General features: G+C 41.9%; 1 protein-coding gene across 2 annotated transcripts in view; it reads right to left on the bottom strand.

Annotated features, from left to right (window-relative positions):
* The window catches only part of Fhl1 (four and a half LIM domains 1), a 66921-nt gene extending 52064 nt beyond the window's left edge, over positions 1-14857 (bottom strand). The window contains exon 1 of one of the 2 annotated variants that reach the window (XM_042697530.1): positions 14793-14857. The gene's annotated coding sequence lies outside the window, so the exon portion shown is untranslated. Of the gene's footprint in view, positions 1-14407; positions 14509-14792 lie in introns of those variants that run through there. The other variant, XM_042697529.1, reaches the window with a different exon arrangement.
* Positions 14858-18199: the final 3342 nt, after the last annotated feature.

Raw genomic sequence — 18199 nt, 5'->3', positions numbered from 1 at the left:
CTTTCTACCACATCCTTAATGCATCTCTAACAGCTTCTGCACTTAGAACATTCCTTCATTTTTAATACTCCCCATAGCACTTAGCAAACCCATCAAAGTAGCTTCCATGTTAAGAGTAAGAACTAAACAAACACCCTCTGATTTCATTGTAACCAGTATGCAGCCTCCTATTTGTCAGAAGCTGGGTTTGCACTCCACGAAACTGTTTCCTTACACTGTGGCAAATGGGCAGCTCTGCTCCAATTAGCTGTAGACTTGTGCGTTGCCATTATCTGCTGTAGGGATAATGATAAACATGAAGAAAACTTATGGGAGTTTTAAAAGTGGCAGGAATGATAACTGTTTGTATGTTGACACAATAAAACTTTCAAATGGTATGGCAGAAGACCTTTAGAAAGTAACAAAGTATTGTTTTCTTCCTAACAAGCCATTAGAGTGATAAAATTGTGAATGCTCAAAAATGATAAAGTAGATTGCTAGGACAGTCCGAATACACTGGCTAGTTTATTTCATGCTGAGGTCCTCCTCACATTATTAAGAGAAAATGCAAAATCAAAAAACCCTAGGAGTGAAGAGGAAAGGAGGGAAGGAAAGACTTAAGAGGAGCTCAAAATGTCAGAGAGAGAAAGAGACAGAGAGAAACAGAGAGAGAGAAAAGGGAGGGAGGGAGGGAGGGAGGGAGGGAAAGGAAGAATAGCAAACGGGCAAGAGGATGCTGTTACATACCTTTCCTGAAGGCCACTGCCTTTCCACTCCTTCCAAATACAGCCAATTCTCTATAAACATATGCAGATTCAACCAACTTTGAATAGAAAATGCACACAGATAAAATTATACCTGTACAGACTTTCCTTGTCACAATAGGAGCATGGTACCCCAGTTGATAAGAGATAAAGAAAGACCCAAGGCATTGCTCATTGTGACCATGCAATGACTGCTGTGCAACTAGGTACAGGGTTGGGCAGTCCCGAACAGCTCTCGTGGAATCTCATACTTTCCCTTTCAGACACTGATGTGCCACATACTATGTTACTCAAAGAGAAGAATTTGTCTTATTTTCCTCACCTGAAAAACAAATACTGTTACCTGCTAGATAATAAAAAGTACCTCATGGAAGTGGTACTGTGGTTCAAGTAGTAGAGTGCTCGCCTTGAGCTGAAGAGCTCAGGGACAGCGCCCAAGCCCAGAGTTCAAGGCACATAACCGACAAAAAGAAAAAGAAAAAGAAAGAAAGAAAGAAAGCGTGCCTCATATGGTCTCTGCATTTTTGAGACCCAAATATATAATGTTTCTGGGCTGTTCTTATTTTTGTTTTGATGAGATTCTTTAGGTATGCAAAATGCTCAGTTTCCATATGCCTCTTCAACACTCCTGTTATCAGCATGTTGTCTGATTGTAAAACATCTGCTACAATTAATGGGCAAATATGTATTTTTATGAACTAAGTCTATAATTGTCATTAAGGTTCATTCTTTATGTTATGCATCTTAAATGTTTTGAAAAATCTTGAAAAGATTCATTAATATCTTTATAACACATTCTGAGAAATGATAGCATATCAAGACTATTTACTTCCTTGAACTTTGTCAAAGGAAGTTTCATATGAGTGTCATAATAGAAATCACCTATTGTCTTCAATGATTCATGGTTTCAAAGTCCATAGTAACACAGCCAATGAAATATATGCAACACAATTCCTGAAAACCAGTCTCTCAAAACTCTGTATGTTCAAATACTTGAAAGAAGTCTGAAAGTTTTACTGGATCACAAAATAAAAGAAAGTCAACCCTAAAAGATGTTGTCTTTCATGTTGGAATTACTTGGATTTGCTACCTACTTAGACTGGAGATGTTCCTAAAAATTGCTTTCTCATGAGAAAGCAGAGCAGTTAAGAGAGAACTTGCATGAGGAGACAAGAAAGACACAGAAGAAAATCAAGGAAAGAAGATAGAGAAAGCAGAAATAGTACTGAGTTCCTTAAAACTGAATATAATAACATGCTGTTTATAGCCTAGAAGCAAGAGGCTATACCATATAATATAGATATGTAATAGCCTATACCATATAAGTTTGTGTAAGTACACTTCTGTATGATGGTGAAACTGCCTGACATGTTTCTCAAAAAATACATTTATCTTAGGTCAAGTACAGTGGCTTACCCCTGTAAATCCAGCCACGCAGGTAGAAATCAGGAGGATCATGGTTTGAGACCAGCCCAGGCAAAAAAAGAAGCAAGAAAACTATGTCAATCAACAGATGGATTGCTATTATCTGCCTGCCATTCTAGCTATGTAGGAAAAGTGACTGGAAGAGTTGAAGTGCAGGCTAGTCTACGCAAAACACTCTATCCAAAAAATAACGAAAACAAAAACAAAAAAAGGCTGGTGGTGTGCCTCAACTGATAAAGTGCCTGTCTACCAAGTACAAGAACCTGAGTTCCAAACCCCAGTAGCAGGCTAGGCGTTGGTGGCTCAAGCCTATAGCCCTATCTACTAAGGAGGTTGACATTTGAGGATCACTGTTCGAAGCCAGCTAAGGTAGAACAGTGCATGAATTAATCAGCTAAAAGCCAGAAGTAGCTCAAGTGACAAAGTACCAGCCTTAGACAAAAATGGCAAAGGAGAGTGCAAGGTCCTGAGTTCAAATCCAAAAAAGTAAGGGTAACATATTGAGACTCTTATTTCAAAAACTGAAATAGGGCTGGGAAGGTGGCTTAGTGGTAGAGCCTAGCATGCCTAGCATACATGAAGCCCTGGGTTAGATTCCTCCATACCACGTAAACAGAAAAAGCTAGGTGTGCTACAGCTCAAGTGGTAGAGTGCTAGCCTTGAGCAAAAGAAACTTGCCCAGGCCCTAAGTTAGAGCCCCAGGACTGGCAAAAATATGAAATAAAATTTACAAAAAAAAGTAGTGCTGGTGGCTCACACCTATAATCCTTGCTACTGAGAGTAGGATCTGAGAATCACTGTGCAAAGGCATCTTGAAAGTGTGGTTCAAGGTTGGAGAATACTAGCTGTAAATGAAAAAAGCCAAGTACTCCAGTTCTAGCACTAAAAAGAAAAAGTACTGCAAAAAATAAAACAGATTTGTCTTCTATGAGATGACTGTATATATAAATGTAAAACGTTTGTTCTCATCTTTTCATTTCCTTTACCTTACAAATAAGTATGAAGCAAAATGTAAATTATTTTTTCCTATTCTTAAAGATATGGACATCTTTTTTTTTTCATCGGTCGGGGGGCTTGAACTCTGGTCCTGGGTGCTGTCCCTCAGCTCTTCAGCTAAAGGTAAGAACTCTATCACTTGAGCCACAGCACCACTTCCAGTTTTCTGGTGGTTTATTGGAGATAAGAATCTCACAGACTGGCTTTGAACCACAATCCTCAGATCTTAGCCTCCTGAGTAGCTAGGATTACAGGCGTGAGCCACTGGTGCCTGGCTGATATGACATCTTAATGGAACTTCTTGAGAAGAACCTATACTGAAATTCCATTTATCAGAATTCTTTCTCTCTTGCTTGTAATTTTCCTATGACCCAAGTATGTAAGTGAGACTAGTTGATAAGCAATTTACTTGCAGGCAATCAGAAGATTCTATAAAACTGACATTTAAAATTCCTCTGTAATATTACTGTTTGTTAAATGTAGAGAAGAAAACTGTTATCTTGGACATATATTTGGTCTTTGTATAGAGAAGGATCCACAATCTTTCAAAATTAGTTTGGAAAGTGGCTCTCCTACAAAAGCAGATCAGTGGATACCTGGGGACAGGAGAATCAGGAATAATGGACGAAAAAGGAAATGGACCCTGGACCTGGTGGTTCATGCCTATAATCCTAGTTCTAGAGGCTAGGAAACTCTTATCTCCAATTAACCACCAGGAAACTGGAAGTAGAGCTGTGGCTCCATGAGGTAGAACACTAGCCTTAAGCAAAAATCACTGAGGGACAGTGCCCTAGACCTGAGTTCAAGCCCACAACCAACTCCCCACCCCCCAATAAAAGGAAATGGGAAAATTTATTATGGTTAACAATATAGATAGATTAGGTAGGTAGATAGATTACATAGGCAGAAAGAGTCTTGACTCTGGCACTCGTTTCATGAACAATGTTCAATGAAGTAGAGATTTAAAAAGTAGCTCTAAACAAAGGCTGACTACTTTATCTATACATTTGATTCAAACTTTGACTGCTACATATTAGCTTGGAAGCTTGGTTTCTTAGTGTGATTAGATGTGCTTACTCCATTGGAAAATTATTCTTAGTTCTTTCCTTTAAAAAGTAAAGAAGTAGGTCGAGGGTATGAAAACTTGCCTTGATCCTGGAACCTGGTGGTAGAGAATCTTTGCCAAGTTGCTTAAATTTAGGGACTCTTTAAGCTTTTAGGTGCTATATTCTTAAGTACTGAAGCACAAGGACATCCTAATTTTTTCCTATTATGAAAAGGTAAATTTAAGGCCTTGTGGATAGTTGCTTAGAAAAATCTTGTGATTAGCAACAAATCAAAGAAAGGTTGGACAAATGGGATTGCATGAAATTGCAGAGCTTCTGCATGGCAAAGGACATAGCTAGCAAGATCAACAGAAAGCCTACATATTGGGAGATCTTCACTAGCCATACAACGGACAAGGCTCTCATATCTAAAATATACTTAGAACTCAAAAAACTAAATTCCCCCCCAAAACAAATCCTCAGAGAAACAACTGCCCAAATAAATAAGTTGGCTAAAGACTTAAAGAGAAACTTATCTGAAGAGGAAATAAGAATGGCCAATGCTCAACTTCTCTAGCCATAAAAGAAATGCAAATCAAAACAACACTGAGACTCTACCTCACTCTAGTTAGAATGGCTATAATCAAGAACTCTAACAACAACAGATGCTGGAGAGGATGTGGCCAAAAGGGAACCCTACTGCATTGTTGGTGGGAGTGTAAACTTGCTCAACCACTTTGGAAAGCAGTATGGAGGTTTCTCAAAATACTACACATAGAGCTCCCCTATGACCCAGCAATCCCACTGTTGTAAGCCCTTGGCAATGACTACCCATATCATTTTTTCTCATACCTTTGGCATTTGCTGGGGCCCTGACCATAAAGAAAAAATAATTTTATATTCACAGGTTTGCATGTATGCTGAGCCTGTGTCAACTCCACACATAATTTGCTTTAACCAATTCTGTCAGTGATATTGCTGTATAGATTTGACACCAACTTTCCTCACTTCACCCCCTGCCCTAGAGATCAGCTTCTCTGTTTATCCAAAGGTGAAAAACAGACCTAGCAAGGGTTCTATGCAACACTGACAAATGGGAATAAGGGAAGATTACAGGACATATGAATGTACTGGAAGCCTGTGATTAAACTGGGAGCCTGGGAAAAGTGGGCCTAGTGAGATGGGCTCTTTAAAAAAAAAACCTTGAGAATGAAGTCACACACAAACGACACACACAGAGATGAGCCACAGAGACAGAAGAAAGTGAAGAATGCAGGCAGAGGGACCTAATACACTTCGTTTTTTATAAGTGCCAAATTAAAACGTGTATGTGTGTGTTTTAATGACACTACATATCATTTGTTTTTTACTTAGATTATGAAATAGATGCAACCTTTAAAATCTCCTGCAACTTCAAGAAGCATCTCATTTTAAAAAGAGAAAAATACTTGTCATGAGGGGAAAAATAATTATGGTCTTCCAGATTGCCCTGTCCAAAGACTTAAAAGTCCTGGGCTGGGAAGGTGGTTCAGTGGTAGAGCGCTTGCCTTGCATGCATGAGGCCCTGGGTTCGATTCCTCAGCACCACATAAGCAAAAAGAAAAAAGCAGGAAGTGGCGCTGTGGCTCAAGTGGTAGAGCGCTAGCCTTGAGTTGAAGAGCTGAGGGACAGCACCCAGGCCCAGAGTTCAGGCCCCATGACCGGAACCAAAAAAAAAAAAAAAAAAAGACTTAAAGTCCTCTTTCAATTGTTATACATATAAACATACTAGGTGTGCCATGAGACTTGACCCATAGGCCAGGGGAATTATACTGAGGGATAGATACAAACAAGAGGCTCCTTGTCACTAATGCTCAATTTCAGTAAAAAAATGAAAAACTTCTATATGGCATACAAGTAGTTTTTGATCATCTTCTGAAATTAAGAAATACTTGAACTTTTCTTATTCTTTACTATCATTGATATATTTCTATCATAAAAGTTTGTTCTTTTGAGGGCTAGGCCACCAAAAAGTTCTTGACATTGAAGAATGTCTAATTAGGAAATACAAGCTTACCTGTATATGAAGAAGACCTAAATATTCAAAATGGGAAAAATTCAAATTGGAACTATGATATTAATACATTCTGTTATCTTGCATCAAGAGCTTGACAATACTGAGCCTCAGTTTCCTCATCTGTAAAACGAAGGAAAGGATGAAATACTGACAACTCATTTTAGTAGTAAAATTGTATTAATCCAGTTGGAGAAAATCTGCAGGCACCACTGGTAAGTTTCTTTAGCAGGCTTACTGGGAGTCCATAGAATGAATAGTTCTTTAACTCCCTGGCAGCTTTCTCACTTCACTCACATGTTATGATCATGACTTTATCTAGAGATGCAGCAATTCAAAAAATCTTAGGTTTTTTTTTTAACTGAAATTGACTTCAGCCACTGTTAAAAATTAATGTCTGGGCAGTGAATCATGCCTGTTTTTTACTTCATTGTGACTTTTCTGTAACTTCTGCATTTCTCTACAATGAAAAGGCACTACTTTCACCAGTAAAAATTAAGATTTTTTTCCAAAGGAAAAAAAAAAGGATGTGGGCTGGGAAGGTGGCTCAGTGGTAGAGCGCTTGCCTTGCATGCCTGAGGCCCTGGGTTCGATTCCTCAGCACCACATAAGCAAAAAGAAAAAAGCCGGAAGTGGCGCTGTGGCTCAAGTGGTAGAGCACTGTCCTTGAGCTGAAGAGCTGAGGGACAGCGCCCAGGCCCAGAGTTCAGGCCCCACGACCGGACCAAAAAAAAAAAAAAAAAAAAGGATGTACGTCAGTAGAACACTTGTCTAGTATACACGAGGACCTGACTCCTATCCCTTGCACCCCCCAAAATAAAATCATTGGAATATCAGAGGAATAAAACCAGGCAGTATAACCATGAATGCCTGAACACAGTGGTTGATTAGCTAAGTAGTTGATTGCTGTAGTCAGAATCAGGACATTATTATTATACTCAGAATCTATGGCTCACAATCCTATGTGGAAATCAAAACATGCATCTTATCTAAATAACAGTTCTTTTTCCCAGCATTCTGGCCCTTGAGAATCATGGTTAAAATTCCTTTCCAATTTAAAGTAAATGAAATGAAACACAAGGTCCTTTTTCTGCCTACACATACAAAAAAATAAACACACTTCCCAGACAAAATGATTGTTATTGGTCTGTTTCTCTCCTCTTTCTATGCTCTGAAACAAAACACATCAAAAGTTAAAATAAATATTTAGCTGTCACAATAAAACACCCTCATATGGTAAACACAAGTATGAATTTGATGACTGTTTATTATAAAAAGAACTCCCACAGCAAGCTGATGTTTAAATTGTATAAAAAAAAGAGGACAAAAGCAAATGTTGTTCATTACTGACTTCTACAAGAATCTTAAGAAAAGTAGAAGGTAAGCTGCCGAAAGGATATCAACACAGGTAATGTCCAGGTTCATGGTTATCAAAGCACTCCCTGAAAAATTCGGGTAAGCACGGCATTTTGCATAGATTTCTAGAACATATTCTCTGTTGAATTCTAGTCTAATTAGGTAAGAAACACACAGAAATTCACCTCCTTATTCTCAACCAGAACACAACAAAATCCATTGTGAACACATATTACTTCTGAAATGACCAACTGCTCTCTTCTCTCCACCAGGCTCCTCTACTTACCATCAACAGTTAGAACAAGACACAAGGACGTTGGCTTAGTCCAATTCAAATCCTAAAACTCTGTAACTTACAAATTGTCTAGTCACTCACTCTCATCTGAAAAAATGTACATCCTAACCTTTCTGTATCATTGTCGTGAGAATCAAATCAGATAACAGAGATAAATTCAACTAGCATACTTCTTGAAACTAGAGTAGATGATCATTTTGTGTGGGTGTTCCTTTATCTCCCTAGTTCTTACCACTCGCTCAAAGTATGATCAATTTTAAATATTCATGGTTTTAATTACAAGCAAACTCAATGATATATGACATGTAGTAATTTTCCTTTTATTAAGCAAGTTTTGAATGGTGTGTGCCACAAGGAAGACAGTATGAAGTTGTGCTCAAAACATAAACGTTGGAGGAATAAGATCTTAATTTTTATTTCTTCTTCCAGTTTTACCTCCCTGAGCCTGGTTTCCTCATTTATAAAATAAACAATATATAATGTATGCAAGTGCCAGGCACAGAATGATATAAATGGTAGTTGTTATTACTGGCATTATTCAGGTTGGTTTGCAGGAAATAGCTGTTTTAAGACTAACTAAGGGCTGGGAAGGTGGCTCAGTGCGTAGTTTGCTTGCCTTGCATGCATGAGGCCCTGGGTTCGATTCCTCAGCACCATATAAGCAAAAAAAAAAGCCAGAATTGGTGCTGTGGCTCAAGTGGTAGAGCGCTAACCTTGAGCTGAAGAGCTGAGGGACAGTGCCAAGGCCCAGACTTCAGGCCCCACAACGGACAACAACAACAAAAAAAGACTAACCAAATGAGCTCAGCAAAATACTCAAGACACATGAGCACACTGTTATTCTCTACTGGCCTAAAGTTGTATTTTGTAGTGAAAATTAAACCAAGGTCAGAACCCACATTACTGAAACTTTAGGCTACCTACAACGTTCTAGGCTGTACATTCTAGACTAAGCAGCACCCCTTACCTCTACCTCCTAGATGCCAGTCAACACATTTAGCAAAAATGTCTGTTGGACACTGTCCAATGACCCCTGTGTGACAAACTCTCGATGGTCTAGCACAGTTCATAAACAGGTGGACTCTCCAAGATCTCAGGAAGTAGTCTTGCAGAAAAATCAAAGGCTTAATCAAACTACTTTTCAATGCTATTTTAATACTCATTTGGGCTTCCGCATCCATAATTATCTATAATTCAAAGCTGATCACAGAAAAATAATTAGGGGGGACAGTTTCCCATTAGAGTATATTTATATCATCACATAACTTATAAACCATATTACAATTGTCTTTCAGAACCTATTGGGAGTTGGTTCCAAGACCAACTGTGGTTCCCTCCACAGATAATCAAGTCCACCACAGATCAAGTCTCCACAGATGATCAAGTCCCTTATATAAAATGGCATATTATTTGCATATAATCCACATACATATTCCTGTATCTTTAAATCATCTCTAAATTATTTTGTTTTGTTTTTTGTTGGTGGTGGGGCCTGAACTCTGGACCTGGGAGCTGTCCCTCAGCTCTTCAGCTCAAGGCTAGCGCTCTACCACTTGAGCCACAACACCACTTCTGGCTTTTTTTTTGGGGGGGTGGTCCGGTCGTGGGGCCTGAACTCTGGGCCTGGGCGCTGTCCCTCAGCTCTTCAGCTCAAGGCTAGCGCTTCTACCACTTGAGCCACAGTGCCACTTTTCTAAATTATTTATGATATCCAATACAATATAAATGTTATGTGAGTAGTTTTTATGGTATATTGTGAAAGGAATAATGACAAGAAAAATAAAGTCTTTAGCCAGTTGCTAGTGGCTCACATCTATAATTCTAGCTAACTTGAGAGGCTGAGAGCAGAAAGCTCACAGTTTGAGACCAGTCCAGCAGAAAAGTTTGTGACACCTTATCTCAAAAGTTAACTAGCCACCAGGCACTGATGGCTCACACCTGTAACCCAGCTATTTAGGAGGCTGAGATCTACCGTTCCAACCCAGGCTGCGCAGAAAAGTCCCCACGAGACTCTTACCTCCAATTAACCACTCAAAAACCAGAAGTGGAAGTGTGGCTCAAAGTGGTAGATTGCTAGCCTTGATCAAAAAGAGCCCAGGAACAGTGCCAAAGCCTGGGCACTGTCAAGCCCCATAAATTAACCAAAAAATGTTTACTAGCAAAAATTATTCTTGGAGGCATGGCTCAAGTGGTAGAGCACCTACCTAGTAAAGCAAGGCCCAGAATTCAGACCTCACTACCACCAAGAAAGAAAAGTCTGGGGCTGGGAAGGTGGCTCAGTGGTAGAGCGCATGCCTTGCATGCCAGAGACCCTGGGTTCGATTCCTCAGCACCACATAAGCAAAAAGAAAAAAGCCGGAAGTGGTGCTATGGCTCAAGTGGTAGAGCACTAGCCTTGAGCTAAGAGCTGAGGGACAGCACCCAGGCCCAGAGTTCAGGCCCCCATGACCGGACCCAAAAAAAAAAAAAGCCTGTAAATATTTAATAGAATTGTAATTTTTTTTTTGTTGGTTGTGGGGCTTGAACTCATGGCTTAGGTGCTGTCCCTCAGCTCTTCAGCTCAAGGCAAGTGCTTTTCCACTTGAGCCAAGTTCATTGGAATTAAGAGTCAAATGGATTTTCCTGCCTGGATTGGATTTGAACCTAAATCCTTGGATCTCAGCCTCCTTAGTAGCTAAGATTATAGGCGTGAGCCAACAGCACCCAGGTAAAATGTATTTCTTTTAATACTTTCAAACCTTAGTTGATTAAATCTGAGGAAACAGTCAACTGTATCATCACCACCACCCCCAAAAAAAATATTTGGGAAGGTGAGAAAAAAATGTATGAAATGACTCACTCTTGGCACAGCAGAAGCATGTTTAATATCTATAACATTTAATATAATAGTGTCCATAAAAGACTACAGATATCTCTTGATTATTAACAACAGATTTCCTGTCTACTTTTCTTTCAACAACCAGACCCAGAAGGCAGGAGCCATTTTTTATCTACTCCATGTCCCAGTCCCTAGCGTAAGAGCGTCCAACATAGGAGGTAACTCAGTAATTATCTGTTTAATAAACAAATGGCCACATATTGTATTTAAGTATTCTGCTGACAAAAAACCTAGGAGAACCTTTCTTTGCTCTTGTCCAAGGAGAGCTCAAAGAAAAGGTCTTTTAAAACAATTACAATCACACCATTCACTCCAAAAGCAAATAACTTGTTAATTTAACAATAACAAAAAACTATAGGTAACTTGTGGGGGGGGGGGGGGAAGGAAGGGATAATGGGAGAAAAACAAAGGAAGGGGCAACAATGCTCAACAATAAATGTAGTCATTGCCTTATGTAACTGTAACCCCTCTGTATAGCATCTTTACAATAAAAAAAAAAAAAAAACTATAGGCAAAAGTTGAGGAAAGCAGCCAAATAGATAAGGCCTTAAATTTTAAACAAGCAGGAACATTTGTTCAACTCCCACAAGGCTATAAAAACCAATATTGTTGGCACAAAGTGGGGGAGAGGGAAGGGTGTGGGCAAGAAGGGAACCAGGAGGTAGAGTAGGAAAACAGGGATCAGTGTTAGGGGATTAGCTGCCATTCCTTCCACAAACCATTTTGTAAGATAACCAGACTTTAGAAAGTGAGTGTTTCTCACTTACAAATCACTTTTCGGATGGATATTGGCAAAAATCTCTTAATCATATTTTTGCTAATTTCTAAGATTCCTTCATCTTTTCCTTCCCATCCCACAGAAGGAACAGGTTCTTGAAAAGCCAGATTTAAAAAAAAATCCATTAAGTCCTCTGTCCAAAGAGGGACTTAAGATCCACAGTCTACCAACCTGCTGCTCCTTGTAAAAGATTTTATCTTTTTTTTTTTTCCAGAGCTGAGGACTGAATTCGGGGCCTCGCAATTTCCAGGCAAGTGCTCTTCCACTGAGCTAAATCCCCAATCCCAGATTTTATCATTTTAATCATTCTCTTCCTTGGAGGGAATAAGGAGGTTTAGATTATATCATAAAATGAATGTGTTTTTTTCTGATTGGTGCATGCGTACACAATAGACATAATATACATGTTAGTAATAGTACACACAATAAATAAATGCATTTTCATCCATCTTAGAACCCCAAACTATTTTCAGTTTAACATTTTTGGTAAACAATGTCATTATGTTATCAAGTGATCTATTAATTTAATATAAATTAGCTCCAATGCACACCCTGTAAATATTCAAGAGGTATTAAACTAATTTAATTCTTATAATATTGCTTTTTAGGTTTCACTCAAAAATCTAGACTTGGTTGGAAAAAAAAGAAAACCAGTCTTCTCAAGAAATTAAATATGGAAATGGTAGCTTAGCATTTCTAAAACCATATATGGTTACAGGATCTATATGGTAGTCTTAGACTACTTATTGTGAGGTGGTTGGCACAAATCATGGCCTATTTGACCAACTTCCTGTTGCATTAATATTATATTTGCCCTTAAAATGTTAAATAAGCATTCTTAAGACTGAAGGTAAAGCCTAGATTGGAACCTTATGTAACCAAAATGGAAAAGCATTATAGGCCCCACCACATGGAAGGCTGATGTTATTTTCATATATATTTTTCTAAAGCAAATATGAGCCTGATTTTCCAAAGGAAAGCTACCATCCCAGAATTCCTTCCTTTTTCTGTGTAAGGAATGGGCAGGGGGCTGTTCTTTCTAATGAGCTGGGGTGAGAAAAACTTTAGAAAATTCTAAGGGATTCATAATTTAAACTCATGCCATTCTACAAACATTCACATTCCCAGGGAACATACATTTGCATTAAAACTAACTTAAGATAATGCAAAAACGAAGATTCTTGGTAACAAGCTTGCCACAGAGTTGATAACTCAAGAGAAGTACAAGCTAATTACAAAATGATGACTCCAATTAGGAGAACAAATCTATTCTACATTCAAACCAAAGAGGCTCAGATAGTCTCAATGGAATAATTTAAATTAACAGTACAGGGGATTTCCAGCAAAGACATACATTTATCGTACTATTTCTTCTTTTCTGAAAAGCACGGGGAAAAAATCGCTACTACCATGTGTCCTTTGCGTTTCAGGAAATCTACAAGCCGAAGCAGGAAGGATCTGTTAATGTATCTAGTTTTCTCCGGTTCCAAAGGTGTGTCCCTAGTACAGGGTTTTTTATTGGAAGGGGCAAACCTGAGAAACTTGCAAGATTGGAAAATCATGTAACTTTGGACACGAACCACATAGTGTGTCTCTCTCAGCCTTGCTGATTTTTCAAAGCTCTACCTAGATCTGGAGGAGTAAGAGGCTGAGGGAAATGGAAAAGAGAAACTTCGAAAGCAGAAACCGTTTCTCCAGAAGACACCTTGTATGGATTTCAAGCTTTTTGAGATGGAAAGGTCACACCTCGCAATTCTGTAAATGCACCCTGTAAGGCACAATCGTAAGGACAGAACCTTCTTCTGGCTTCTTTAGGTTCCACCGTGGAGGTGAAATTCCCCACTTTCCCCACCCCCATTGCCCAAACCCCTGCCACAGGCTCGGAAAGTAGAACCCGCAGGCCCTCCCGTCCCTTATTCTTTGCACTATCCCTGCGTCCCTCTCCCGTTTTTCCCTCTCTTTCTACCCCCAACCAGCACTGCAGACACCCCAAACCGCTTGGACCCTTCCACCTCTACTCCATCTCATCCCCTGCCTACCATCCCTGAGGAATCAACCAAGGCAGGTCCCCCACCCACCTTCTCCCTCTCCAAGGGCCGCCATCCTTGATGGGAAAAATCAAGGGAGCCCTTGAATTCATCTTCATCCGCTTTCCACACGCCGCCCCCCCCCCCCCGCCTCCGTCCACATACACACGCTATCCTTGGGTTAAATTTTAAAAAATAAATAAATAAAAACCCAAAGGTGCTCACGCCCCGCCTCACCCCCAACTGCCCACCATCCTTGGTGGGAAAACCAATCCAATGACCCCTCCTTCCCACCCAATCCCTACCATCCCCGAAGAGGAAAACATGGAGAGCCTTCATTTCAGAGCCCCTCTCCCTCTCCCTCTCCCTCTCTCTCTCTCCCTCCCTCCCTCCCTCTCTCTCTCTCTCTCTCTCTCTCACACACACACACACACACACACCACTTACACACACCTCTGCCTCATCCTGTTCACTCCCACACGGCGGTAAAAGCCCCCAATGAGGCCCAAGTACGCAACCCAGGGGACCTCCGCAACCCGGTTCCCGCATCTAGCAGCCCAAGTAGGGGCGCCTCCCCCCACCTCCACCCCCGCTCCACCGCAGATCGCAGGTACCCAGCCCTGGAAATGCGGGCAGCCTCGGGCCTTCGCATGCTGGGGGGTGGGGGAGTTAGCGGCTGTGATGAAACCAAAGGGTAGCTGCTGTCGGGAGACGGGACTTGGGGAAGCGGGCCAGCAGGGCGCCACACACGCACTCACACACACGCACTCTTACACACACGCAGACACGCGGGAGAAAAAGCAGGCTTACAGCTTGGGGATGCTTGCCCGCGCAGCTGTCTTAGCAGCGGCAGTGGCCGCTGCCTCCCTGGCGGCCGAAGCGCGGCGGCAGTGGCTGCGGTGGCTGCGGCGACGATGACCGACTGAGCCCCTCCACGGGGTGGTGGATATGGAGCGCGCGAGGGGCGTGAGGGGAGGGGCGCACGCGGGAGAGGCGGGAAGGGTGGGGGAGGAAGGAAGGGAACGCACGCGAGCGCGGGGGCGGGCGCAGCCGGCTCAGGGCGGGGGGCGGGCCGCGCGCCCGTCTCCGCTTTGCCTCCGAGGCGCGGGGGCTGCGGTGCAAGCTGCGCCCAAGGAGGGCCGAGCTGCCCTGCCTGGGCGGGCGGGAACGGGGGGGGGGGGGGCTCGCCACGCACCTGGCAACCGCCGCGTGCCGCGTCCCACGAGAGGCCCGGCTGTGCTCCTAACGCGCGCACGCGTGCACGCGAAAGGGGGCTGCAGGGAAGCTGTGGCAGGCACTTCCCCGAGGAGCCGCTAGCAAGTGGAGGCGGGAAGGGGGGCGGACTAGGGGTGCTCCGTGCCCCCTCCCGCACGCTGCAGGCCTTCGCAGGCTGGCGGGGAGTCACGAGTCACTGCAGAAAGCCCTGGCCTGGATAGGGGAGGTGGGAGCAACAAAGAGAGAGTCAGGAAAGGTGGCCTGCCGCCACGCCAACAAACCTCGCTAACCTGCAAGCCGCTGCAAAGGGGCACAGGTTCGGAGCGCACCGGCTTCCAGCCCCGGATTGCTAAACACCGTGCTTCCTATGGGCGTTGGAATATCCATCGACTACCCTTCCCTCTAATAATAAGCGGAGGGCGCTTAAAAAAAAAGTCAAGCCTCGTTCATGCCTCAGTCCGGTGCCATCATCCACATCATCCAGAGGTCATTCCGAAAGGACTAATCGCACAGTGGCCCACGGCGACTCCTTCATTCAGGGAACCTTTAGTTTACTGAGCCCTGGCCGCCAGGTGCTAAAGAGTGCCAGGAGCTGTAGGTACAGTGCAGTGGTGCATGCGCTTTATGCCTTGCTTCATGAGCTTGTGATATGTATGCTAGGGAGGACACAACCAATTTTGTTAAGTGAAAAAAAAAAACATTTGGATAAAAGTGTTCTGGATAAGAAAGGGGTGCAAACTGGCAAAAAAAGAAGTGCACAAAGAATGACATCGCCCCTTTCATAAGGAAAGGGAAAGACTTGGAAAAAATCATATTAAGTGAAGTAAACCAGACCCAAAGAAACATAGGTCCCATGGTTTCCCTTATTTGTAATAATTAGTATATGCCTAGGATAGTCCTGGCAGAGAATCATCTATGTACATATGACCATACAAAATGATGCTAATTGAAATGAACTACAAGACCTATAAACAACAGGTCTTTTTTTTGTATTTTTTTTTTTAGTTGTTGACTTTGTTGTCGCCAATGTACTGTATCTAGTTCTTCTTACTGTATTTCTTTTTATCCCCATTGGTTTATTTCTGGCAATCACTCTGACTCTGGTACCCTCCGTCTTGTATAATTTGGGGAAGGGAAGGGGAATAACAAAATGCTGAAACAAAGACACAGGATGAACCATTGTAACAACGATATTCACAAGACACTATATCGGAAATGAGCTTTACAACTTCAGAGGGGGGAGGAGTGGAGGAGGAAAGGGATAATGGGAAAACAACAAAGGAGTGGGTAACTATGTTCGACAAGAAATGTACTCACTCATTACCTTATTCATGTTACTGTAACCCCTCTGTACAGCATCTTTATAATAAAATAAAAAAGAAGATAGTGTTTATTCTGAATGCTGAACAATATGAAAGAAGCAACCATATAAAGAACCAAAGAGCCAAGGGTGGATTCTCGAAATTATAATCCTAATAATCCTAGCTACTCTGGACACTTAGATCTGAGGATCACAGTTTGGCTCCATGCCTGGCAGACAAACTTGTAAGGCTTTATTTTCCATTAATCAACAAAAAAGGGAGGGTGGAAGAAATGGAGATGTGGCTCAGGTGGTAGAACACCAGCACCATTGAAAAAAGAGAGGCACAGCCTTTGTGTCAAGTCTCCAGACAATCAATCAACCAATCAATAAAATTGGGAAGAGCTCTCCAGAAAAAAAGGAGCAAACTTAAGAAAACCACGGGAAGGAAGCAAAAGAATGTAATAGAACCTGGTTGAAAACAGTGGAGTTGAAGTAGAGACAGAACAGGGTTTCATAACTATTGAAACCTCCCACTGTAGAGGGGAGCAGAAATGGAAAGAACTAGAAGGATGAATAGGGACAAGAGATTCTTCCCTTATGAATTTGAGAAGTGTTCGTAATCGTTTTACAGACAGCCAGAAGGGAAAGACTGTTCAGTTGGAACAGAAAAGGACTTACTAAAGGATTCAAGTAGAGAGAATGGGCCCTGAATCTAGAGAAAGGCCTTCTCTCCTTTATGAAAAAGCTTGGAAGAAAATGCTGGTGGCAGATGGAGCAGCAGTATTAGCTACTAACAAACTGACGAATGGTCCTCTTTACTGGGAAACCAGCAGCCTGAGCCTTACAATCTCCTCCTCTCTGACACATAGAACCTAAGCTTTCTCTTTTCCTATCATGAGGCCTCAGAAGCACTGTAGTTCCGTCTTTCTAGATCTTAAAAGAAGTCCCACTGTATGTTGCCTAAGAAGAAAGGAAGTCAATTTACGCCATACCGTAATGGGAAGGCATCAACAGCTACTCTGTAGATAATTCCTCTGAAGACAATTCCTGTGCTCAACCGGAAAGAATTGGCCAAGAAGCACTCAAGTTCCAAACAGACAACCTTGCAGGGAAACTTATGGTACTCAATCAGTATATGGTTCATTCCTTCCCAGTGCCCTTCCTCCTTCCTCTTTGCTTCCTATATCCTTCCTTCTTTCCTTCCCACCTTCATTCCTCTCCACCCCTCTGCTTCACTCCTTCCTTTTTGCCTCTTTCTTCCTTTCTTCAGGCATTCATGATGCTGCAACAAGGTGCAAAGCACCCTGCCTCACCATCTACATAGCCCCAGTTTAGTCTGCACCCCAAACTAGTCCTGTCTGCCTCTTAACACTTCATCTCCTTAAATTGAGACTCAGCATCTGGAGGTCATGGAAACACATTGTTCCTCTTAAAACATGTAGTGGTCTGTGGTGTTGCACAACAAGCACAGCTGATAAGAGAAAAAGGGTCACTCCAAATGTGACCTGGTATGCTACATTACCCGAATGTAGCATTAAGATGCAAGAAGAAATTAAATAGACTGAAATCAGATGATGTATTCTCACATCCAGTCATTTAATTGGAGGAAGCATAGTCATTAAGAGAAGGGTCTTAAATTTCAGCAGAATTTAATGCCTTCTTGGAAGGAAACATAGAACGTTTATCAGCACAAAAAGTAACTGAGTTGTTTTTTTTTAATTTTTTCAAAAAGTACCCTTAAGCCAGGCGCCAGTGGCTCATGCCTGCAATCCTAGCTACTCAGGAAGCTGAGATCTGAGGACCAAGGTTCAAAGCCAGCCCAAGCAGGAAAGTCCATAAGCCTTTACAATTAACCACCAGAAATCTGGGAGTGGCACTGTGGCTCAAGTGGTAGAGCATTTGCCTTGAGCTGAAGAGCTCAGAGACAGGGCCCAGAGTTCAAGCCCCACAACCAACAACAAAAAAGTACCCTTACAGGTAATTTAATGGTAGCTCAATAGTAGAACATTTTCCCAACATATGTGGGTTCCATCCCTAGCATGGGGCCCCTGGGCGGGGGTGGAGGGTGGGGGAGGGAAGAAGTA

The sequence above is a fragment of the Dipodomys spectabilis genome, unplaced genomic scaffold (genome assembly GCF_019054845.1).
Source record: "Dipodomys spectabilis isolate Male_0828 unplaced genomic scaffold, ASM1905484v1 ptg000221l, whole genome shotgun sequence".
NCBI lineage: Eukaryota > Metazoa > Chordata > Mammalia > Rodentia > Heteromyidae > Dipodomys > Dipodomys spectabilis.
Note: the sequence above shows the minus strand (reverse complement) of the source record. Positions and strands in the feature narration are given on the sequence as shown.